We start from the raw sequence: 18,066 nt of genomic DNA, 5'->3' as shown, positions 1-18,066 counted from the left end.
CTTCCTTCTTCTGAGACTAAGATATGAAGTGAATGTCACTTGTACCGTCTACCCAGGCTCAGACTCAGGTCAGGAGCTGTGCTGGGACCTGGGACCGAGGTGGTCCCTATTGTCCAGGAATTTATGGTCTGCAGAGGAGACGGGCCGGCTGCAGAAGGATGCGCTGTGTGCTGGTGCGGTGGGATACACGGATGAGTCCAGGGTTTAATCACCGCCGTGAGCCATGTACATTTTTGTACATGATCACTTTGGCAGCGTGTATATTAAAACTGAAGCCGTACAGAGAAAACTGGCTGGGTTCCTGAGCGGAGACAGCTTAGAAACTCACGAGGCACTTGGATTTTTGTGAGGCAGCCACATGAAATAGGGAAATGTGTCTGGACTTGGTCCCAAAAGTCCCGGTTTCCTCCCCTTTTCTATTAAACAAGCCCCTTAACCCTTTCTGAGTCTCACTTTCTCCATTTTTAAAAGCAGGGGGGAAGGTTAAATGATGGGGAAGGCCCTTCCACGCCAAACACTCCGTGGGGTAACTTCCTGCTAGTTCCTGATGTGAGGCGAAGAGCCTGGTGAGGACGTTCCAGATTCTGTTGCAGAGCTGGCTGGCTGGATCCAAATAACCAGCCAGGGTCTTCGTTAGCTGTCCGTGTGAGCTACGGGAAGCAAGTGCCATTGTGGGGAACAAACTCGATGAGTGCAATGACCGGGGGTTACTTTGCTCCTCATTTCTGAAACCAGGGGTTCTGCCTGCTTGTGCAGTGCTGTCTGGAACATTCGTGCAGAGCAGAGAAAGTGCACACTCCCAAATATTCACGGGCCGTTGCAGGTTACCAGCTCCAGGGTCGGCTGGGGAATCCGTTCCGGGTCTGATAAAACAGCCTGACCCCTGGAAATGTGTTCAGAAATGCCCAGCGAAGGCCTGAGGGGACCTGGTACTCCGTAAAATGTAGTCAGTGGAAGAATAAAATGTATGTTTTGGTTTAAGAAACATTTGTAGAGATCGAGCATCTGTCTACCTCCTCCAAGTTCATGCTCAGGTCAGTGGGAACACAGAGCTGAACCCCGGTGTGTGTCATTTCAAGGCGTGATATAGGATCTTAGCCTCCTCAGTACCCCACCTGGGGTAGAAACTGAACAGTGCTCTTAGGGGGGTCTGACAATTTTTAATTGTAGAAAAATACAGGAAACGTGAAAAACACACTGATGATGCAGGGACATACCTAGGGAATAATTTGGCTTTTGGAGATGACTGTAGGGAGTTCTCAGCCCATCTCAAACCCCTCCTCCTCCAGCCATCGATGCGCTACACCCGTTATTTATAGGCAGCGTGGTTGGCCAGACACGAACACTGATGATAACGGGTCTGTAGTTGAAATCCTGAAAGTTGTGCATGGGGACGTTATCAGTGGCCCACGCGGATGGCCCAGAAGTCACTGCAAATTTTCTGCTGCTCAGCATGTCCCCGGGGGCTCGCCTTGCAGAAATATTAATTAGCCTCTCAAGACTTGCTCAGCCATTTCTATTCCTATTTAGCTTATTATTTATAGAACAAGTGTAGGTGTATTTTGGGCGTTTTCCTAACTGTATTTGGGCGTTTTCCTAACTGTATTTTCCTAACTAAGTTTTTGTCCTGTGCTTTTGTCTTTGCCAGGAAATCGGACAAAGATCATTCGCTGCTGAAACCCTGGTAAGCTGCCTTGGTTTCCCCACTGCAACCCAGAGGAAGAGAAATGTCAGCAGAGACGAAGACTGAAGCCAGCGGTTTTCTTTAACGCTACCTGACATGCCCTTTGCACTGGGCCGAATGCCATCACCTCGTGATTCCAGGCAGCAGACAGCGTGAGGTGAGGACAATCGAATTATTTCCTTACAGTTGTGCCGTTAGTGGTTCTGGTAACATGGGTGTCCATCGTCGCTCCAGCTTTGCACGTCACCAAAGTCTTCCCCCGGTCAGCCTGGATTTCTGGCTTTTTAAGATTCACTTTTCCTTCTCCTTTCTTACTCCATTGTTTATTGTTAAATATGCATGAAAATACAAAAGGACGGGTTAACATGGTCCAGGGAAAGCCAGTACTTACGGAATAATGACTTAAGGATACCTGCTGTTACTCTGCTAATTCCTTTTTTGTCACCCTTTTCTCATCCACGTGCTACCATGGGAACTGCCCTCCTGCTGCCATGTCACTGGCCCTGTGGCCACAATTGATTGGTTCACATCTATCTCCCAAGCTGAACTGGGCCAATTAGAGGTCTTTTCCAGAGAGTCCACTGGGGAGGCAGAAAGTGCTGCCTCTCCTTTTTGAAGCTTGATTGACAAGTCTCAGATCTGCAAGCTGTTGGCAGCTCTGTGGGTGAAGGTGTGCAGGGCTTGGTTTGTAGCCAGAGGGAAGAGAGAAGCTGATATAATCAAAAGGAGTAGAAGGTGTACTTGTTTCCAAGGGCTTCCCGTGACAAAGTGCCACACACTGGGTGGCTTCGCACAACAGAAATGTATTTTCTCACAGTGCTGGACTTAGAAGTCTGAAAGCAAACTGTCGGCTGGGCCACCCCTCCTCTGAAGGCTCTAGGGGACCTCGCCTCTCTCCCAGCTTCTGGTGGCTATCGGCAGTCCTCAGCGTTTCTCGGCTTACTGATAAGCTTCAGTATTTCTACCTCTCTCGTCACGTGGTGTTCTTTCCTGTGTGTCTCCACACCATCTGCTCCATGTCTGTCTGTCCGCACCTTTTACAAGGCCACCAATTCGATTAAGGCCAGTGTGACCTTCTTTTGCTTTGACATCTACAAAAACTCTGTTTCTAAGTAACGTCACATTCTGAGGTTCGAGACAGACACGGACCTTTGGGGACACTGCACGGCACAGCACAGAGCGGGTAGCCTGATGTCATCTGGACCCTGTATTCCTGTGTATTCTCCAGACCAAACCACACTCCAAGCTCTGGGTGTTCCAAGCCAGACCTCTCTCCTTAACAATGCATTCTCTTTGTGTTTAAGCCTAGTTCAAGTTGAGGGAGGCCTACGTAATTACAAAATAATTTTTAACTTATATAAAACAATACAGAATGCAAGGGCTACTTTTCTATTAGCTGCCCCTCTAAGGAAAGCATTAAGATCTTTTTCTGCGAGCCCTAGTGAGGGTGGGTGACATATTAATCAAGCACGAAAGGGTTCCTTTCAGGGTGGCTTGGGGGAAGCAGACCGTTTTTCTACGTTGTCAGAGATGAGGCCCACAGAGACTTGGCCAAGCACATAAACACACAGGGGCGCGTGGCCAACTTCGAGTCAGCCAGCCTAACGGGAGGCCACGGGCCGGGCCAGCATAGGGGCAGCAGGCTCCCACTCTCCTTCTCTGTGAGCCTCTGGGCTCTGTACTTGTCCGTGTGTCTGACCCATTTCTAGGCTGCAATTCCTACATGGTTACAAGGTGGCTGGAGGAGGTGCTACAGCAAGGCCCCAGGTCAGGGAGGGGCCATCTCCTCCTAAGGTCTCTTCTTAACGGCAGGGAAAGCTTTCCCAGGAGTCGCCTCGCCCAGCAGACTTCTCCTCGTGTCTCATTGGCCAGAAAGACGCCGCCTGCCCGTGACTGACTTGGACCTGCCAGGGCTCACCCCTTGGACTGGGACTGTGATGAGCCCCCTGGAAGCACACGGCCAAGTGAAGGGGGTCAGGTGCGTGTTCTGAAGAGCAGAGGAGAGAAGGGGGGGGGGGGCGAGAAACACATGTCAAGTGGGCAACCAGCAGAGTCAGCACCTGGCAAACCTGTGTATCCAAAGTTGCAAATGACCAGAAGGCTCTGCAACCAGACATTTTATGTCTGTCTATCTCCTTTCCCTTTCCTTTCTCTTTACTCTCTCCTCTATCTCTGTATCCCTCCTCTCTCTCTCCTCTGTGCTCTCCCGCCTCTCTCTTCTTCCCCTTCTCTCACTACTGTCCACAGTGGGGTTTCTTGGCCAGGTCCCTTCAGATACCTCCATGGGCCCCGCAGCAAAGAGTCCCATTCACCACCTTTTCCCCGAGCAAAGGCCTGAGAGGTGGCTCCAAGCTGGAGCAGGGTTAGCTCCGTGCCTCCAAGTGCCACGCAACGGCTCCATGCAGAGACTCAGCAGTGCTGCCTGTTCTTGTGGCCAGAGCTCGTCCCCTGGGGCTGTTGCCTCAGCTTGGAGCCATGGTGCCCAGGCAGCAGGAAGCGATTCTCCTCAAACCCAGTATTTTTTTCCCCATGTCCCCCCATTCACAACACAGACCAGGCAGAGGGCCCGGGCCGAGGTGTATATGGGGTGGGTTTACTCTGCCTCCTTTTTCTGTATAGGCGGTGTAAGAACACAGCCTGTGGTAAACGCCGGGAGGCCTCAAACCCAGTTTTTACAAGGGGAGCCTCAGTTTAAGTTTTCTGTGATCTGCGGTGCCCTCTGGACTGGGGCGGGGCAGTTATTTGGGGTAGGGGGTGGGGTGAGAAACTTGCCCCAGGCCTCATCTCATCCTGGAGCTTCCTGCCACTCAGGAAAGGAAAAGAAGACTTTTCTATTTGTTATCTCATAGAATCATCCTGGCAGCCAATGTTGTGGGTGTCTGCACCCCAAATTTGCATTTAAGAAGCCTGGAGTTCACAGAGCAGAAGTCACATACCCAGATCACAAAGCCCATGTAAGGTCCCGAGGGAATGGGACACAGGGGACAATCATATGATGGAAGACAAAGGCTAGGGGAGACCTAGGTCATTGGTCGGGAGGGCAGGCTGAGTGGGTCCCCAGTGTAGGGGATGGATAGCCTGTGGGTGCAAGAGTTAGCCGAAGGCATTGCCCAGGGAAGATGGAAGGGAACAGGATAGGAGATGAGTGGGTGCCCTCTGGTGGCCACTACTGGAAAAACAAGTGACAAGTGGCGCGCTCTGCCTGGAGCTCTCACCAGTGAGGCCCAGCTGGCTGGGATGGCCTTGAAAGACTAGTCCTGGAGAAATAGGAAGGCACCAGGGACTTCTGGGAACTGGGAGAAGTGTTACCTGTGTCACCTGTGGATGTAGTACTGGGGCGTGAGTTGTGGCCAAGAGGAAGCCGGTCAGAGCCAGGAAGAGAAAAATGTGCATCAGATTCCAGGACCGAGGCAGGGAGTTGGAGGCCCAGTGGGACAGGAGTTGAGTGAGTGAGAGAGGCAAAGGCTGGTCACTAGAGGCTGAGGCTGAGAAGACCCTTCAGCACTGTGAGCAGCGAGGCCTGAGGGTGCAAGACAAGGGCAGGACCCGAACAGGCCTTATGATCTGGGGATCCAGGTCTCCATTGTATAGCCCACTCTGGGGTTGGGGGCTTTTCTTGCAGGATCCAGGGGTCAGGGGTCTCCACTAGGCGGAGACTCCATATGCAGAAGAGAGCCTGGGTGTGGGGCTTGGCACTAAGACCCATCCCTTCCCTGCAGTGGGAACTTCAGGGAGGGCTCCCATTTGGACAGTCCGTGCCAGGATGAAATGTATTCCTTCGTACTTCAGCTCCTGTCCTATTTTCAGACTTCTTCCTAAGTAAAACATGCAGTGAGTGATGTGAAAGCATTTAGCAAAGCCTGATACTTGCTCAGGGCACATCACTTCCCTCCCTCCCTCCCTCACCCCCTTCTTATCTTCATCTGAGTCTCTGCTGGGCCAGATGGTAGGCGCTGACTCCCAGACTGTCCTGTCTGAAGAGCGGTTTTCTGCAGGTAATTGCAGAGGCTGTGTGTCCCAGGGCCCTGACCCTGATAGGCAGTGGGCGGGGCACTTCAGCTTTTGAGTTCAGGGATGTGCAGGTGCGCCCTCTGGCGGTCACAGCCCTGTATGTTCTTAAGCCTCAGGCCTGATTGCGAGGCGTCCTGCGCAGCTGACCTGCATGTCAGCCTAGGCTGCTTAAGTATCTTGCTTTGGACTGAATCTTTCTTGATGGCCCAGCCAGAACGAAACTCATTGTTTCATCTGCGTGCTTAACACAAGGCTAAGTGCGAGGTAGGTCTGCAGGTGGTTTTGCAGAACTGAGGGGAATACACATAGCTTGGGCCTCCTTTCTCAGAAGCTTTGCTGTCAGCTCCAGGTGGCAGCGGTGGGCCATGGCCCTGTGCCTCTGAACGTGCCATCGCAGACTGCTTCCCAGTTGGGGAGGCAGGGAGGGAGTGACACAGACTGACCTACTTCCTCCATATTATCCCGCTTTCCTTTCCTAGGGCCAATCACTTTCATTAAAATCCACTGCATGTTTCCAGTGCATTAAAAATATATTTGGTTTTATGCTGCGAGTGTCTTCAAAAACTGAGAAAAAATCCCATGGTGTACAACTCCAAACCAGGGATATAGTTTTGCTGTCCCGCCGCTTGCAGGAAATATAGTTCAGAGCAGTTCAGGCTGATGTATGTAGCCCCAGAGAATAGACATGTTCCAGAAATACCACACTCTGCCCGTTGTCCTTCCGGCTCTCAGAATGGCCTCAGTGTCTTTTACAACAAGGGGAGGCTGGGCCTGCTGATCTGGGTGGGCTGGGAGGGCAGGGGAAGACCCGTCAGCCTGGGCAGAGGGTGGGCCTGTCCCTTAGTCCAGGCAAGGTGCTGCTGGGTCTTACACACCTGGTGTTGGGTCCAGCTTTCCTTGGTAAGTGCTGAAGAAATGCTACAATAGAAGCCATCTTCGGCAGTTGGGAGCTGTTGCATGGTCATGGAAAGGTTTGCTTGCAATGCCCAATTAATGTGTTTTAAAAGATGTATATACCAGCTAAATATTTTGACAGACAAGCAGAAATAACTGTGAAGACCACTCCATCTGCCTCCCCTTGTTTATTGCCTGGATATTTACACTGCTGCATTGGAAGTTTCACTGATCTGAGAATTCATGTACAGGAAAAGATTCTGTCTCCTGGCAAAGGTAGGAGACCAGTCTTTGTTCCTGAGTGGAGGATGAGGAAAGAAAACACAGCTCGCGTGACCACTGAGGGATTCCATTCCTTTCCACATCCAAGGCTAATGCCACCCTTTCAACCGCACCCCTTGCCCCACAATTCTTTAAGAATAGGTTGCTGTTTTATTGCTACTTGCACTGTGGTTGTAGCTGTAGGGGAGTGGATGGCTGTGACAGAAAACTTTGAATAGGGGTTAGCAGATTGTACCAAAGAGCGAAGATAACGTCTGCACTTAAGGAATTTCAGATCTCCTATTTTATCTTTGAAAAAACACAGGACTTTTTGGAATGTCAGTGCAGTAAGTACAGGGAAGGCTGGGCCTTTGGGAGGCTTCCTGCAAAGGGGGGATTTTGAGGCAGAGGCGGGGATGTTGAGAAGACTGAAGAGTCTGATTTAGTGTTTCCAGCCCGCTGAATGGGTTGAGGCTCCCCGAACATACGAGCCCCTCGCCTGGCTGGGTCCTTGTGCTTGGCCTCCCTCCATCTGCCATCTGGTGGCCGCTTGGTCAGCTCTCACTTCCAGGTCTCGGCTCAAACCAAAACTATGAAAAATGAAAAAAAAAATCTCTTTTTGGTGCTCTCATTTGAAGTGGCATGAGTTTTTTATCGTCTTCATCTATTTCAGCTTATTCGTCCTGAGCTGGGCTGCAGAAATGTGGATATGATAGACAACAGAGTCTGAAATACATCATCTGTAGATCGGTCGCCTTCCTAAAATTGGACAGACTCAGAGTTCCCAAACCCATCTGTCCCGAGCACTTAGGTTCAGGGACGGTGGAGCTGTGTCCCTCCTCCAGCTAGCGCCTGTAGCGTTCCTGGGCTGTGTGGACAAGTCCATCTGCCCTGGAGCCCATGAGCTTAAGACGAGGGGTCTGTTTCCATCTGTATGTACTGTGACCCTCACACGGGTCATGCCCATAGCTGTGACCGATTCTGGTTGACAGATTAGTATGTGGAATTATTCACTAAGGGCAATAGAAGGATGACAGGGGGTGGCTTTGGCCATGAGACACGCCCCCACCCCCCACCCCCGCCAGCCGCTGCAGCATGGCCTGCCCTGGGGTCGTGGTCTGGGGTGAGCAGGCAGATGGGAATGAGGACCCTGAGCACCACACCCCCCACCCGCCCCCAGACTCAGTGCCACATGAGTACCCTCACACTTCGATGAAGTGAGAGCAGGAGACCCCAAATTTGCCGATGTCAACACCCTGCTTCCTGATGGAATGGGCAACTTCATTTATAGACAACAAGGAAAGACTGCTTCTTGAATAAGTGTTTTTGTGGAGCAGAAGTCATGCTGTCTGACCAAGCGAACAAAATGATAAAGGAAGACCTGACCTTACTTATTTGCAGTCCTCCACGTGTCTCATGCTCCTGCAGGTCAAGCGTTAGCTTCTTTTCATCATTGTGTGTGATACCTACTGTGGTTCCTGAGTTGTGTCATCATGGGGATGGGGTCATCGTGCAGTGCATCCAGAAAATGAGATGGAACTTTATTTCTGCATGTGGGCAGAGAGAATCACATAAAACTTGGCTGAAGTAGCTATGGGTGGCCAGAACCCTAGAAATATGGAGTAACACCAGGTAGCTAAAAAAAAGAAAAAGGAAAAAAAAGTGTCCCCTCTCAAGCAATGTTGTGCGGGTTGAGGATGCAGTACATGACCAACACCCCACCAGGTGGCACTGTTGATCCATGTTTGTAGGCCCCAGAGCCTGTCTCTATGGTAACAAGTTTACAAATTATGGGCAGAATTGGCCTCGTCCTGTGTGGATGTGTGTGGATATGGAGTAGTTTTTTGCACGTTCAGAAAAGTCAGCACTGTGCAGCAGGAGCTACTGATATGCAGCGAAGAGAGAGAGAAAGCCTTGAGTTGGTTGGAGCCTTGGGAGGTTTGATCCCTGCAGATATCAACCAAAGGGTGCATGGGTGGGCGGAACAGCAGGTTGATGTCGGCCTGTCTCTTTTTCCTTCCTCTCTCTAAAATCAATACGTAAAAAGAGAGAGGGGGTCAAGGAAATGTTCTCATACTGGGCACGGACTAAGGAGCTGGAGAACGGAGAAATGGCTCCTATGACACAGCTACCTGCTTGGCCCTCCGACCCTCATGCTCTCTAATGCTGGCTGCGGGGAGCCCAGGGTGGCCTGCGGGCTGCATTTGCTTTTGCGCAAGATGCCATCGCAGCAGCCCAGGCTGGGGGAGCTGGGGTGGCCTGAGTTGTGGGTGTTCCAGGGATGTGGTGTGAGGGGGAGACTTTCCTCACAAGTCCCTCATGTGCCATGGATGAGAGTAAACATGACCAGATGTGGTGTGATCTGCTTGGGGAGGAGAGGTGGTCATTTTCCCAGAGGAAAAAGGCCTTGAGCAGTGGCCAGTTTCTCAGGGAAAAAAGTCATTGAGCCCTTTCTTCCAAGGGCTTTTATTGGGTTGTAATACACAGGAATATAGGGTGGCAAGGATCAAAGAAATCTGAGGGCTTAATCTGAGTCAGCATCTGTCAGGGACAGAGTTTTAGGGTTTTCTACTTGAACCCTTAACATAAGAATGAAAGCACTCTTAGCAGAGCAGATTTCACAGGTTTATCAGGAAGTCTTTGTGATGCCAGATTTTTTCCCAGGACACGCTCTAGCAAGGCAAGGAGCTGCACTTCTCCCCATCAGGTATTTAGGCTTAAGGGGATTGGAGCCAGGAAGCGCTTCTCCCAGAGAACTTGGGGACTCGGGCTATGTCAAAGCTGGGGGTGGGGGGCGAGAGCCCATTGCTCCCTCTTTGTTGCAGTCCCCGAGTCCTTCCATGAAGGTCTCCCAAGTGATTGTGTCTGGCCTAGGTTGCCCCTCCTCTGAGGGGTCCTACCCATCAGACCATGCTTTGGGGGCAGGGAGGAAACTGAGGCAGTGTTTGCTACCAGAGACAAGCTTTGTCTCCTGCTGCTCACATTCCAGAGGACACTCTGTTCATCCTTAGCCACAGGGGGTAGAGAGTTACAATTCCTAAGCACAGGCAGAGCGGTCCATAACAGTGGTGAGAATGTTACGCAAGCCCAGACGTGCAGTTACTAGGTATCCACACTTAGGATCACTCTCTCTTCAGCATGGGTGTTCCATGCTGTCTGTGTAAGTGTTTCCAGAATGGGCTTCTGCTGGCCCTTGATCTCTTGCTTGATCAGAAGCCCAGCTCCCTGCTGGGTGCTGGGTGCTCCAGATTCACTGTGGGGGTGGCCCTTTCACCTGCGGGGGCGCAGAGGCGCCTTACTGCGCCTCTCTGGAGAAACCACTCACTCTGTCCGAATCCCACTTCTGAGCTGTGAGGGAGGATTCCAGAAATGGCTCTGTGTGGGTCCTCTCCAGTCAGGTGCCACATCGGTTGTACCTGAGGAGCTTGTCTCGGTGTTTGCTCTTCAGGAGTTCCAGCCTGTTCAGTGGGGAAAGTCATTCTTAATTCCAGTTTGCAAGAACATGTTCATCATTGGCATTTTTTGCCTAAATAGCTGTTCTGGACGTTTCCTAGTATACTTTTTAAAATGGAAAATGTTTCAAAATAATTTCAGAGTTAGAGAAAAGTTGTAAAAGTTGTGCAGAGAGTTGCCATAGGCCTTTCACGCATGGTCCCTCAATTTTGTCCCGTCATAATATAGGTACACAATATTTTTTTCCTAATACTTTTCAGAAAAGTTGCAGATATGAAATCAGTTTATCTCTGAATACTTCATTCAGTGTTTCCTAAAAACAAGGGCATTCTCTCTCCTACCCACTGTACAATTATACAAAAGCAGGAAACATCAGTACAATGCTATTTAACCAATAGACTTTAATGAAATTGCATTAATTGTTCCACAAGTGCCTTTCGTATCATCAGGAAAACTTTTTTTTTTGCCATACAGGAGCCAATCCAGTATCACCTATTGCATTTAATTGTTATGCATATTTAAAAATTACCTAAGTTGCTTTTTACTTGACAGCGGTCTTTGATTTTATTTATGTTTTCCTTTCCTTGTTCTTGCCAGTCAGTGGCTTGCAGCTGAGATGCTTTCTCTTCCTGGGACTCATCATCAGTTCTTAAATGTCCGGCAGATCATGATGGAAAGTTGATAAATTCACACAAACCTGCATTCAAACCCCAAACCTGCTAGTTTCTAGTGGAGAGCCTCCAGGGACATTGCTTCACCTCTCTGAGCAGAACTTTTCTGCATGAGGCGTTGATAATAATCTGATTCTCGGAAAGTCAGTCTGAGGGTAAGTGAGATAATGTTTAATAAACCACAGGGCTTGGCCCATGAACCTGTGTCTGCAATTTCCCCCATCCACCGAAGGAATTCTTTTATAGCAAGAATATTAAAAATACTTGAGGATGTGTTTTTTATTTTCTTAAATTTGAACCACAAAGTGGTTTAAATATAAATGTCTAAAGACTGCTCATTACCTCGACTTGTTCAGCCATTGTAAACGTTAACCTACAAGTTCTCTGTAACTGTTTCTTAAAGTTTTTATTTGAGATGGTTATAGTTGCACACACGGTTTGAGAGGGAGGTGACATGGACTCATGACCCGTATTCCCCATGGGCAACATCTCACGAAACTCTGGTACAGCATCACAGCCAAGAGACCGACCTTGATGCCGTGGAGACACAGACATTTCCATCCCCACAGGTGTCCCTCCTGTCGCCGTTTTTAAAGCCACACCTGCACCTTCCTTCCCCATCTGCTCCTGAAACCCCCCCCCCATCAACCATGAGGATGATCCCTATGAGTGTGTGCTGTATTTCTATAATTTTGTCATTTCAAAAATGGTATATAAATGGTGTCACAGATTATGTAGCCTTTTGGGTTGACTTTTTCCCCCCACAGGGCATGATTCTCTGGAGAAATGTGTTCCTTATTGTTGCTGTGCTGTCTTCCTCGGTGTTCTAACTGGACCTTTGCTTCTCGGGTTTAGTCAGCAACACGTTAGACCCCACAGAATTCCCCAGCCTAGAAAGTAGGCAGGCAGGTCTGTGTTTCCACCAGAAATGCAATACTTGAGGAAAAAAATCTTTTTCACAGTACCTGGAGGTCTGTGAAATTCTTTTTTATTATTTTCAAATAATTAGATGATGTTAAAAAAAGCAGTTTTTAAGAAACAATGCTGGTGAAATAAGCTTTCCTAACAATTGCTGGGATATTCTGCAGTGACATCTCTAACAATATGTGATGCTGATGCATAATTTTCTTCAAAACTCCTGAATCTATAAAACTTTAAAAAATGAAACCCAGGAAAAAATGGATTGGCTAATTCCATGAATCTCTCCTATGTTTTATATTTTTTGCACATATATCTTTGCTTTTCTTTTGGTGAGAAAGTGGGCACCTAAGAAAGATGCTGCCACCCCCCCATCCCCCCGGGAGGAAGTGGCTGCAATGGAAGCTGTGATTGGCAGGTGGACTTCGGGCCATGAAGGTACTGTGCTCCAGTTTCAGACTGATATTAAAAATACATGATGCAAAAATTCGAGTTATGCCGCTGAAGAATACGCAGGACATTTAGCACTTAGGTGAATAAATGAAATATTTATAAGTGGACATTTGGCTCTTCCTTCTGTGCTTAGAAAGTTTGTATATCTGAGCTGACCTCCCAACTTTTTCTTAGTATCGTATCGTCATTTTGTATCTGGCAGTCCAGGAAGCCTATTCCCCTCCCGTTCTCTGGGACAAGAATTCAGCTACTCCCAGGGCCATCTCCCTCTCGACACAGCAGCGGCGGCACGTAGCAGAAGTAAATGTGGGCACAGGACGGCAGGCTGGCAGGCTGGTGTCTGTTCTGCATCAGGAGCGCCTTCCAATGTTTGGCTTTAAGGATGCCCTGAGTTCACGGCGGGAGGGTGATTTGCTGAGGTGATTCAAACCTCAGGCGTTTTCCAGCTGCCCTTTTATTTCTGATTAGGATTCTCATCGTGTAATGTATTTTCTCTGTTAATATGTACCCCCAAGTGCTTTCCCGACACACCTTGCTCCACCCTGGGAAGATGTGGAGCCACAGGCATGGGCTGCGGCTTTGCCTCTAATGACATTCGTGGCTCTGGGAAACGGAAGTCTTTCTGACCAGGTTTTCTCACATGTTGGTGGGGGGGCGGGGAGCGGGAACAGCCCTTTCCTTGCTTCAGGACAAGTGAACAGACACGGCGGGAACAGCTGTGATGAGTACGGCTTCAGCTCATGGAGTCCCCGGGGTTTTGGGGACTGTGGGCTTTGCCCACGGACCTCTGGGCCCCACCCTTCCTTCCTTCTGGCAGGTGGAGAAAGACCTGCCAGTGTTTTCCTTGGAGCCCAGCCCTCTTCTCCCGAGACTGTCCATCACCGAGGGTGCAGGTGGGGACAGTGATGGTGGTGCCTGGTCTGGCCACTCCAGCTTCCTGGCTCTCAGCCAGATATCTTGTGCAGGTGGGCTGATTTTCCCCTCAGGACTCACCTTGGGGGATCCCCAGCCTAGCCAAAGATCTGCCCATATCTAAACCCCAAATATGGGATGAGCTCAAATCTTTTCCCACAGGGCGCCTACTCACCACCCCTCAATGCCGCAGCTTCATGGCTTCGTCTCCATTATTCAGTGTCAATTCCAAGTTGACCTCTAGGGGGCAGTATTGCCCCATTCCTCCTGCCTGTCCCTTGTGGCGCAGAGCCTTCAATAAACTAGCTGCCACAGGACAATTGTGACCCCAGCTCCTACAACCGCCATGATTACAATTTCCCCTTTTCCTGAGATAGCGACCACAGGTTAGAAACGCCTTCCTACATCTGTGCCCAGGACGTCTTAGCCTCAGCATCTGGAACTCTGGCTTGGCATTTGGCATAGTCTTTTTTTTTGTGTGTGATTTTTGCTTTTAGTATAACATATCTCTACATTTCGCTTTGAGTTTCTGGGGAGAAGGAATGCATTTTTATTCTTTGATTCATCGCCATTTCTGCCAACCAACAGCTCCTCCACCCCTCCAGGGTCTCCTCCACATGTGCGTGCTGCTGCTGATGTTGCGAAGGGGGCTGCGCAGGGGTGTAGGGGACTGTGCTTCCGTGTTTCTGCGTGTGTGTGCCCAGGTGTTCCTGAGTCCATGCCGGATGATACTCTGAAGGGCCCTTCACGTCTAGCCCTTTTGTTCCCTTACCTATCAAATAGAGATAGTGATACTTTAATGGCCTCATTGCCTCCGATTTGAAAAGGACATACTTTCCCCATAATCTCCTTAGGGGCTGAAGGATGAAAAATAAGGATCTAAGAAGAAGCACAAGAAGCACCTGGCATCTCTCCTGAAAGCCTTTTGCTTCAGGGATGACCACGTGGGTGGGGGTCCCAGGCCAGGTGCACAGCAGGGCCCTAAGCAGAGTGTGGGGGACTTCCCTGCGTCACTAATGCAGCCTGAGGCTGTAAGACCCACCTAGCTGCTGCTGAGAAGGACCCCATGAGGGTGCCAGGGGACAGCATGTTGCCCTAAACCTCTGAGCTTTTAAAGGCCGTGGTTCTTAGGCCTCCATTTAAAATGTACACTCTTTTAAGGTTTTGCAAATAGCCTCAGGTCTCTTTTTCATTAAGTGGTTCACACAGGACAGGGTCCTGCTCCCTGACTTCCAGAGCTGGCTGAGGGAGAGATCAGGGCAGGAGAGGGAGCCCCTTGACACAGTCCCTGCTCAGAAAGGGGTGCTGAGGTCAGGAGGACAGAGTGAGTGGGGTGTCGCGGGCTCCCTAGCACTGCCTTGCCTTGTCCCCACGTCCCTGTCACCCACAGGAGTGGTGGCTCACTTCATCATTTCATCGCCTCCCAGAAGGCTTTGGTTATTCAAAGTCTGGTTTGTGGACTAGTAATGGCGGCATCACCTGGAGTGTGTGGTGGTGTCCATCCCATCAGACCCCAGCGCTCCCATGTCATCCATTTTTTATTTCCACCAATCCCACCATCAACCCCCTTCTCGTCCTCTCCTGGTCAAGGGGACCCTCCCAGACCTGCTTTCTAAGTTTTGTCTGGGAGCAAATTAGAAGTTTGAAAAGGCCTTTTCAGAAGTGCTTGGAATTATTTTTAATAGCCTCTTGAATAAGAAAAAAGAATGCCAACAAGTCAATATTATGCGCAAATGGAAGTAAAATTCCACTCAATGGCTCCCTGGCTCCAATTTTGTAGAGTAAAAATCAATGAAGGGCCTGTTAAGCTTGGTGATTTTAAATGCAAAGGACGATATGCTTCCAGGGAGCTGGTGGAAGGATGGAGGCTGCATTTCACTGTTGCTCACTCTGGAAGGAAATTAGCAAAAGTGTGTAGACCTTCAGCCCTGCTGTGTTAGCCACCAGGCGGGGGATGGCAGCTCATTAGCATATGGTGACCTGAAGGTCAGTTTCTCCTTGCAGATACTCGGGGGTGCACTAGATGGCAGCAGCTACTAAGGCATTGCACACATTGTCCCAGCTGCTTTGTGATCCCCCAATCAAGAAAATCTGCAATCAGGAGACCTGCAAAGATTATCCGTTCTAGTCCTGCTCCTTGTCCTTCCAGAAATGTCCATGTTAGAGACAGTGTGAGCAGACTGCTCACAAAGCTCATAGGGAAAGGAGCTCCTCAAATCACATGCATTTACTCTGTTAATTATTTATTTGCTTGTGGTCCCCTTCTCCCAGTTTTTTATTGTGAAAAATTCAAACATATAGACAAACTGGAAGATGAGCACCTGCTTGCTCTTCACTCAGCTCCATCTGTTGATAACACGAAGCCACATTTGCCTCCTCTTTTATTTTTTCCTGCTTTTGGATAAAATGGTTTGAAGTACATTGCAGACACCTCAACACATCACGCATCGGTAATTCAGCTTGTGTCTCTTAATGAAACCGGAAAAGACACCAGCATTCTGGCTGCCTGTCACTACCAAACCCAATAAGCAATGACAGCGATTAAATCTTTTATGGGTGCTTATTGAGATGGCCTGAGATGGTGGGTTCATACCCTAACAGACCATCTTGTCTTCTCTATCCAGGCCAGACTTTTTATAACGGCAGGGGGTGATGAGATGGGGTAAACAGGGTGCTGCGAGGGCTTTGAGATTTAGAAACTGCAACATTCCTGTCCTGGGCCGTTAGCTGTTCCCAGGGCAGGCGGTGCTCTGTCTCTCCCTGGAACACAAAGGCCTGGATGCCTCCCTTTCTCTGCAGGTGGTAACCTTTAGCGGTGCCCCAGGATGTCAGCTGTTTTCTCAGGAGCCAGGATGGGCCTTATCGGGAGTTTCTGAAACAAAAGCTTTAATATACACATTAGTTGTTAGGCTTACAACTTTTTACCTTAAGCTAAAGTTTTTCAAGTCTTGAGTGCCCTGTCCCTAACAATGAAGACGTTTTTTTATACATAAGCATGACATCGTGATCGCACTCAACGCGTTTAGCACCAATGCATTAACACTATGTAATATGCAGTCCATTTTGAACTGCCCCATTAGCTTTAGGAATGTTTGTAGGAATTTTCGGTCCCCCTCCGGAATCCATTCGAGAGTCATAAACGGCGTTTAATGGTCATGTCTCTTTAGTCACCTGTTTTCTCTAGAACTGCCCTCTGGTTTTTGTGGAGGGCTTTCTTCTAGGGCTATTATTTCTTTTTCTAAAAAAAGTTTTAAAAGATTTTATTTGTTTGTTTTTAGAGAGAGGGGAAGGGAAGGAGAAAGGGCAGGGGCGGGGTAAGAAAGATCGATGTGTGAGAGAAACATCAGTTGCTTCTCACATGCCTACTGGGGACTGAGCTGCAACTCAGGCATGTAGCCTGACTGGGAATCGAACTGGCAACCTTTAGGATTGCAGGCTGGTACTCAGGCCACTGAGCCACGCCAGTCATGGCAGGATTGATATTTCTTAACAGTCCAGTTCAGTTGTTTTGTAGCACATCTGACGCTCTGGATTTGTCTGATTGCTTCTGATTTGATTGAAGTTAAATATTTTGGCAAGACTGTTACCTGAGCAATCTGGTGTGATTGTGGCACAGATTTTTCCTTCAAATGCTGTGGTGGCGCCTTGGAGCCTCAGGAGGCAGAAGACCCAGACTCCTGGTCTGAGCTGCATGACCTCAGACCAGATGATTGACCCCGCCCACCCCCAGTCTTTTCTCTCGTTTGTAGGAGAAAGGGTTTGAGCTCAATTATGGTCAGGCCCCGTGGACTCCAGTATTTTCCGAGACTAAGTTCTGCTGTTCGTGAGCAGGCGACTCTGGACAAACCTCTGTCCTTTGTGCCTCTCTCACCTCGTCTGTCCAGTGGAGTAATGACCCCTGTGTTGTTCAGCTTCTGTGGGGACACTGGGATGGCGAGAGGGCTGGACTTGGCCAACCGCTCAACCTGTTTCCTGTCCAGCTGGAGGGACGCAGTAGGAGAGGAGGCAGGCGCCAGTGATGGACTGGAAACTGTGGGCAGAAAGGGAGCGAGTCCAGATGGGGGTCTGCACGCATGCTCCCCTGATACACCGCTTGGCACTCCTCTGGTACGCCCTGCTCTCATTCATGCTGTGTGCACACGCTGAGACTTGTGTGTCGTCCCTGGTGTGACTTCTGGGTTCACTTTCGTTTCTTGTGCCTGAGGTGTCCCAATGCTCACTCCCCTGCGAGGCCCAGAGAGGACCAGGCTGGTTCCTTCAGTGGGTGGGGCCCACGCCTGTCATCCTGTGCTTACAGCTCAGTGAGCGTGTGCCGGACGTGTTGTGTGCAGGGCTCCATCCTTGGCCTGAGCTGCTATCCAAACCTGGCCACCTACGTCTGGTCACGGGGGAGGGACCCGAGGATGGGGTGCACCAGCTCAGTCCATCACTGCTGTCAGAAACAGCCTGAGCGTCTCTATTCACAGGCCAGGGATGAAGGGCAGCTTCTGATTGGGCTCTGCTGTAAGGTAGAAAATCAGAAAACTCAATCACTTACTAAGGTTCTCCAGTGACGGATGGAGACAGGCTCTCTCACCATTAAAAGTGAATAAGACTCTCAATAGAGGAAGATATTTGGCTCAAGTTCCTTTCTCTGAGTGCAAAATGACTTTTTTTCTGGGGTCGTGAAAAACCAGTGCCCGTTTCTCCTCAATCATGTCAGCTGAAGGACCTAGCAGGAGGGCTTGCTACCCTCATGATGGACGATTTACTGAATTTCATGCAGCCGAATCTTGCCAAGGTTGTCTCCACACAGCTGTCTGGAGAAAA

The 18,066-nt window shown here is 49.6% G+C and overlaps 1 non-coding gene across 1 annotated transcript; it reads right to left on the bottom strand.

Annotated features, from left to right (window-relative positions):
• Positions 1-4,211: 4,211 nt before the first annotated feature.
• LOC118992147 (small nucleolar RNA SNORA51) lies at positions 4,212-4,343 on the bottom strand. Its single transcript, XR_005067586.1, has one exon. It is a non-coding gene; the product is annotated as a small nucleolar RNA SNORA51 (small nucleolar RNA).
• Positions 4,344-18,066: the final 13,723 nt, after the last annotated feature.

This window comes from Sturnira hondurensis, unplaced genomic scaffold (assembly GCF_014824575.4).
Source record: "Sturnira hondurensis isolate 20B ecotype Veracruz unplaced genomic scaffold, ASM1482457v3 Scaffold0007865, whole genome shotgun sequence".
NCBI classification, from domain to species: Eukaryota; Metazoa; Chordata; class Mammalia; order Chiroptera; family Phyllostomidae; genus Sturnira; species Sturnira hondurensis.
This window is presented reverse-complemented; position numbering and strand designations above follow the sequence as displayed.